This window comes from Hylobates moloch, unplaced genomic scaffold (genome assembly GCF_009828535.3).
Source record: "Hylobates moloch isolate HMO894 unplaced genomic scaffold, HMol_V3 SCAFFOLD_4, whole genome shotgun sequence".
Classification (NCBI taxonomy): domain Eukaryota; kingdom Metazoa; phylum Chordata; class Mammalia; order Primates; family Hylobatidae; genus Hylobates; species Hylobates moloch.
In genome coordinates, this window is record NW_026652279.1 from 130,198,860 (window position 1) to 130,207,102 (window position 8,243).

The 8,243-nt window shown below is 34.2% G+C and overlaps 1 pseudogene; it reads right to left on the reverse strand.

Annotated features, from left to right (window-relative positions):
- Positions 1-971: 971 nt before the first annotated feature.
- On the reverse strand, positions 972-5,427 carry LOC131383370 (uncharacterized; annotated as a pseudogene).
- Between the last annotated feature and the right edge of the window lie 2,816 nt (positions 5,428-8,243).

The window sequence follows — 8,243 nt, forward strand, 5'->3', positions numbered from 1 at the left end:
TAAACAAAAATTAAAATTTTAAAATTATCTTTATAGAAGACATTCTGTGTATATTTTTAATTTTTTATAAAATTAATCTTTTGTACCTTAAAATCCAGAAGATTCAAGAAATAGTAGACAAGAGAAATCAAGGTGTGTTATAGAAATTGCCATGTTGACATGAATAAAATGTGATTAACCAAATTAGTAAAATAAGGCATTATAAGATGTAATAAAATTAAGGATAAAATTAACTTTGAAGGACTTGCTATTACCAAAGGGCCAGAGCTAGAATGAAGCAGGTGCAGTACTTGCCTGGAGTATAAAATTTAGGGTTTTTTCAAGTAACTTCATGATTAAGATGAACAATATTTTAATGCAAACTTTTTTTGAAAAGTAAAATATAATCCAAAAAGGCCATGATAAGCAAAATATCACTTTTTAAAACTTTTAAATGTATCAGTGAATTGCCATCACTACTATGTGTGTGGTAAGTGTGGAATAACATTTTATTACTAAGGGTAACTGAGGAGACTGAATCATAACTTCAGCAGCAGTGGTAGTGACAACAGGGATGATAACACTGACAGGGCCCAAGTAGGACAAAGTGCAAGAGACTCACAGGTTATGATGTGTCCACTTCTGTTTAGTTCCCTCTCAATAGCGTTTGTGTCAAAGACTTAGAAACTAAGTAGAATATGAGCATAACATCTGATTTTTGGTGAGTAGTGGAGGCCCTCCCACTACTACCACAAGAAATGACTGTTGTAGCAAGATAAGACTGTGAACCCTCCTGGCAAAGGTTATTATTATTATTATTACTATGCCTTCTGGTAGTTTGAGCATTATTCAAGGTGATTCAAGTTTGCACCTGAGAGCTCAATCTAGAAGTCTCAGGAATCATCACTATTGGTCAATGGTTCACGTAGGCCAAACATGTAATTAAAAGACAAAACAAAACAAAAAAAACTCTTGGTAATTTTCTATTGTGTTCATGGTTCTTGTACATTATGGTCTGAGATGAGGGGCACTGAGGAGCAGGGAAGCACATTTACTGCAAATCCAAGGATCCAAGGACCACATTTAAGGAATTTCCAACAATGGTTATGTGAGGATATTGAAGAAATCTCTATAAAAATATTAAGTCCAATTGACCCAAACTATCATTCCAGGGCTCTATAAATACACCAAAGGCAGAGAGCAATTAAAGAAGCATTTATTCATGTAAAACTGCATAGACCATCATGAAAGTAAAACACTGATCTGTGACATTCTTAACAAAGCCCACTCCTATTTCTCTATAGTTGATATAAGAATGTGGTGGTGCTCAAACAGCTATGATCAAAGAATGGGACAACACAGTTTCGTCTTCTATTAGTAGTGAACTTGATAGGAAACAAATGGGTAAAAATCAATTTTCTAGCCCAAGGCTGTGGTCTGTTTGAGTAAGTGCAGACAAGTGAGCAATTTGACCAGGAGATCCTAAAATTAAAGACTCATAGAATGACTGTATATACTCCCGACAAATACCCAGTTCCTGAGAAACTGCACACATGCCTGGAAGAAACCCAAAAGGCCCTGGCAGAGGGTGAAGGCTGTGGAAGACTTGACAAGTCGCTGAACATTGAATGTGCCTCCCAAAGTGTCACAGTAGAGACTGAAAGCCTTGAAAGCTTGAGATGTTTGACTGCAACCTCTCCCAAATCCTTGCCTGAACAATAAACTGCACAGATATAAGATTTATCCTTGGAAATCAGGCTAACACACACAAAAAACGTGAATATAAGCATCACCTAAAAACATCACTGAACATGGAAAAAGAGAAAATAGAGTAGAGGAGTCCTAAGTTAGTTTATGTTCAGATAAATCATTTGGAAAAAAAAAAATCAAAAGAATATGTGACCCATACTCAGTGACTAGAAACCAACTCTGAGTGGGCTGGCATGTTGGCTGGATTAGACAAATGCCCACGGATATCAGTAAATGGGTTTAAAGAATTTAGAAATATGTTCTGTTATAAACATGTTCAAGCAGTTTTAAAAATATGATTAGAGTATCACTTCTGCTAAATATATATTTTTTCTAAGTTCTATTTAAACAATAGGTAAGAGGAAATAATTTAACAACTGGCAAATTTAACTTTATTAGTGCAAAAAGTAAAATGACTTTAAATATGAAAACACTTTAAAAAGTTAAAGTAATAATTATAAGAAAAAGTATACTAAACATGTTTTTGGTGAGTCGGTTACATTTTTATGTCATTTTCCAGTGGTATAATATGAGATAGGATACTGGGGTAAATGTTTATTTTTATAATACTTAAACTCTTCCTTTATGAGCTTTAAAAATAACTTCAAATTATATTAAATAATATCTGTATTAAAGTTAGGTCACTGGTGTTTATCATGATCACATACCAATTATTTTCAGTACTGATTGTATTTTATTTAAACAAATTTCCTTTTGGTTATTTTGTTAAAAATAACATTCAAGCAACTTACTTGATAAGAAATATTATATAAATTAGGACAAACACATGCCATTAAATGAAAGACTTTAAAAAGTAGAACGACCTCTGTAGAATTAAAATTAGAATGAATAATCCCCCAGCTGTTATTATTTCAGATGGAATATGTGTGTTTCAGCTGAAACACTTGGGATTTCTAATTGTTCACAGCCAAAATCCATTTGATTTCTCTAATCTATTTTTCTTCTTTGATCTCCCGTGGTCTGCAGTATAGTAATGTACTAGTGGTTTTTATTAATGATAATTTTTGCCTACTATGGAAATTAATATCCAAATATCTGAGCTTTGCATGTGAGTGTATAAAACCATCAGAGCTCTGAGTGAAGGCCCCTTCTTTTGCATAAGTGCTATTCTTAAAAACAAGGCTGCAGTACGTAAGGATACACTATTACTAAGAGGTAGGGAATCATATTTTGCAAGGACAAATTTGCTTTAAATGTCTTTAATATCCATGCTATGGATTGAAGTTTCTGAAACTGATGATCAGAAACAGTTCTCTGAAATGTTATCTGAATTTATGCAGACAAAATTGTATACATAAGTGTATAAATAAATGTGTCTATCTCTTAGGAGTGAGAGAGACACAGGCCTCAGAGGAGTGCATAAACCCTAATAACATAAAAATCTAAACAACTCTTTGGGTGAGCATATATCAGCCCAACAGTTTGTTTACATATATATGTGTGTGTGTGTGTGTATATATATATATATGTATGTCTGTGTGTGTATGTGTATATATATATGTGTGTGTGTATATATATCTCTCTCTGTGTGTATATATATGTATAATTCTAACTTTAGTGGGTAGACTTAAACAACATATTCTATGTGATAGTGATTAGTCTCTATCAGTCAAGGTACTCCAAGAAGGAACTTAGTATTTTGAGTAGATGTAGGATTTAAATTGCTGGGTCATATGCTAAACAATCAAACCAAAAAAATTCTCATATCAGTTACATGGGCATGAACTATTACTGTTTTTTTTTTTTTATTTTATTTTATTTTTTATACAGGATCTTGTTCTGTCTCCCAGGCTAGAGTGCAGTGGTGCCATCTTGGCTCACTGCAACCTCTGCCTCTTGGGTTCAAGCAATCTTGCCACCTCAGACTTGGGAGTAGCTGGAATCACAGGTGTGTTTCACTATGCCAGCTATTTTTAAAAAATTTTTTAAATTTTTTATAGAGATGGATTTTTACCATGTTGCCCAGGCTGGTCTCAAACTCCTGGACTCAGGTGATCCTCTCAAAGTGCTGGGATGATAGGCACGAGCCACTACCCCAGGTCTAGATGGATATATTACTACATTGACCATGCTTATGGCTTGAGTAAATCTACCTCAGTGAAAGGGGCTTTGAGGGTACATGTGAAGAAATATTTATTTAACTGTTCTTTGCATTTCTTAAGATGCCTTTGACTTTATTAAGTTCCTTCATAAAATATGTTTCATATGAATGTATAAACTTTATACATTCGTCAGCCAGAAATCAATAATGAAATATGCCAGTCATTCAGAAATTGGCAATTAATCAGGCTTTAGGACACTGTATAAATTGATACATCATTTTAACATTGATTTGATGTAAGAATAACATTATTTCATGGAGAATTAGTAGAAACTCAATCTTCTTTAGCCACAAAATAGAATTCTATTTTATGCATTAAAGCTTTTTGTGTGTATCTTTGCCTTGATTTTCCCCATACTGATAGCATGATAGGGCATATGCCCTTATCGTGAGAAACTATGAGATTACTACATTTAAAATTCAGGTTTGGTCTAGATACAAGACACATTTACCCCATTAAAGATGGTCTAAGTAGAGATTGAGTTTAGAGGGTGAGCATATTACAGGCAAGAAGACAACACTTTAGTAAAGGTGATTGTTGAATGAGAGAAACGTATAGGAGGACAGGTTCCTCAAGAATAAACTTTGCAAACAGTAAGTTTTATGTACTGGACAACTCAGAAATATTCAGCCAAATAAAGAAAATATCAGGAAACATTAGAAAAACCATGATTTTTGCCATTGCAGACCTGACATGGAACCTGTGTTCTACTACCTTTGAGATAGAGTTTCATATTTCTAAAACTATATTAAGATACAGTTTTTTTCTTTGGAATCAAGAAGTCAACATGTGAAACTTCAGGATTAATATATTCTAATGTTAACATATACGCAAATATAGTCATACACATTAACATATATGTAATCACACACATACAAGTTAACATATACACACATGCATATAGACACACATGTCAACATATATACATATATGTTAAAATATCTGTACACATGTATGTATGCCAATACACACATACATGATGAAATATGTCTATACACACATACATATGCTAAAATATATGTACACACATATATCAGTGTACAAGCACATGCAAACGTATGTGGACATATAAGTAATTAGACATACACATATGTTAACGTATGTCATAAACACATGTTATCACCGGGCGCGGTGGCTCACGCTTGTAATCCCAGCACTTTGGGAGGCCGAGGCGGGCGGATCACGAGGTCAGGAGATCGAGACCATGGTGAAACCCCGTCTCTACTAAAAATACAAAAAATTAGCCGGGCGAGGTGGCGGGCGCCTGTAGTCCCAGCTACTTGGAGAGGCTGAGGCAGGAGAATGGCGTGAACCCGGGAGGCGGAGCTTGCAGTGAGCCGAGATCGCGCCACTGCACTCCAGCCTGGGTGACAGAGCGAGACTCCGTCTCAAAAAAAAAAAAAAAAAACACGTTAGCAAACATGCATATGTAAACATATATGCACACACATACATAAATATGTTAAAGTATATGTAAATACACAATAAGTTCTTACATGCATATAATTACACACACATTAATGCATGTGTACACATACACAAATACATGTTAACATATATGTACATACACACACATGCATACTAATATATGTGTCTATACACAGATAGGCTAACATATATGTACATACACATAAGCATATGTTAACACACATACATGTTAAAACATATACACAGGCACATGCAAGACAACATACATGTAAATACACATGTTAAGACATCAAAATATGCATGCTAAAATACACACATACATATGTTAACAACACACATACATGTTAAATATGTGTACGTTGACACATACTTGTCAACATACATGTAAACGCACACATGTTAATACATATGAACATACACATGCTAATACATAGACACATGCATATGCTAACAAATATGCACATGCACACATATATTTGCTAACATGCACTCGTACATGTGAACATAAATGCATATACATATATAAATATGCACACACACAAGTTAGAATATATGGAGAAACGCACATGCAAATGTCAACATTCGTGTACTCACATACATATTATAACATATGCACATACATAAACAAGTATGTCAACACATGTGCACACGTGTTAACATGCATGTACTCACATATACATATGTTAACATATACACATACATGTTAATGTAGATGGAAGGACACAAATACATGTATTAAGATAGATGTATCAAACATGTTGACACACATGCAAATGTTCAAATGCATGCACACACATACACATATACGTATATAAACACATGTGCATACATGTTAACACACACAAACACAACACACGAATGCAATACACATACACATGTGTTAACATATATGAACATACAAACACACATTTTGACATATATGTAAATACATATATGTTAACTCACATACATATACATACACACATACTCACATACACACATACACACATGTACATACACATATGCAAATGTTAGCATAACACACACATGTCAACATACCTGTACATGCACACTGATAACATACATGTATATACACACGTACATATGTTGACATGCATGTACACATAAAAATTTGTTAACTTATAAGTGCAGGCATAAGTATGCCAGCATATATTTATGCATGCATACACAGATGATCACATATTTGTACATACACATGTAAATTTGTTATCATATGTCTGAACACGCACATGTGAAAACAGGTTAACATGCATGTAACCAAACACATATTACTTACAGACACAAAGGTACACGATTAAATGTATTCGTACACACATACACATGTCAACATACATGTACGTACATATACGCATGCACATGCTAACATATATGTACATTCACACTTGCATATCTTAACATGCACCTATGCATATTTCATAATATATGTACATGAAAACTAACACATGTTATCATATCTGAATATACAGACAGATGTTAACACATCTGTATGTACACTCATTTACTCATATATATGCATATGCTAACATATATGCTTGCGCATGCACACATATGTAAATGTGTGTGTGCGTGCATATGTACACACACGTTAACATGTTTGTACACACATACACACATGCATATATGAAAATATATGTGCACTTGCATATCTCAACATAACATGCATATATTTTTTTTTTTTTTTTTTGAGACGGAGTCTCGCTCTGTCACCCAGGCTGGAGTGCAGTGGTGCGATCTTGGCTCACTGCTAGCTCCGCCTCCCTGGTTCACGCCATTCTCCTGCCTCAGCCTCTCTGAGTAGCTGGGACTACAGGCACCCGCCACCACACTCAGCTAATTTTTTGTATTTTTAGTAGAGACGGGGTTTCACCATGGTCTCAATCTCCTGACCTCGTGATCCGCCCGCCTCAGCCTCCCAAAGTGCTGGGATTACAAGCGTGAGCCACCGCGCCCGGCCGCATACATATGTTAACATGTGTGTAATACACTCATGTTAATGCACATGCATATGCTAAGATATATGCACAAGCATGCACACATTTGTAAACACATATGTACATCCATACACAAATAGGTCAATATACATGTGAACACACACATACGTGTGTATATATGTATGCACATGCACACATAGAATGCTGATATATGCACATATTCATATGTTAACATGTCTGTATATAGATACATACATAGGTTAACATTCGTATACACATGCATATGTTAACAAACACACATGCATATATTAATTTATATTTACACACATACTCACATGTTACATATATGTACATGTGCACATATACATGCTAACGTGTATAAAATCACACACATGCTTGTTAACCTATTCAGATACATATGCATATGCATAAGTACACACATACACATGCAAACATATGTACTTACATACATATATATACTTACATCCATATGTTATATATAAGTTCAAACAAACATGTAAACATATATGTGTATGCAAGCACGAATACACATGTCTAGATATTTATATGTATATACATACACACATACATGTTAACATACTTACATGTCCACACCCATACATGTTAACTTACATGCACATACACTCTCAGGTTACCACACACGTGCTAGTGCATATACATGCACATATTTATATGTGTTAACATGCATGCTTACATATATAAACATCTTCATACAATACTTGCATATGTTAACATACAAACATGCATCTGTAAAAATATATGTACATTATGTGTATGAACACATAAACCTAAGTTAACATATACGTTCATATGCACATATATGTTAACATGAATGTTTACATATATAAACATCTTCATACAATACTTGCACATGATGTTAATATACACATATGCATCTGTCAAAATAAATGTACATTAACACACACATTTTAATATGTATGCAGGCACTTGCACACATGCATATGTTTACATGCACACATACATATATTAACATACATGTATGTGCTCACAA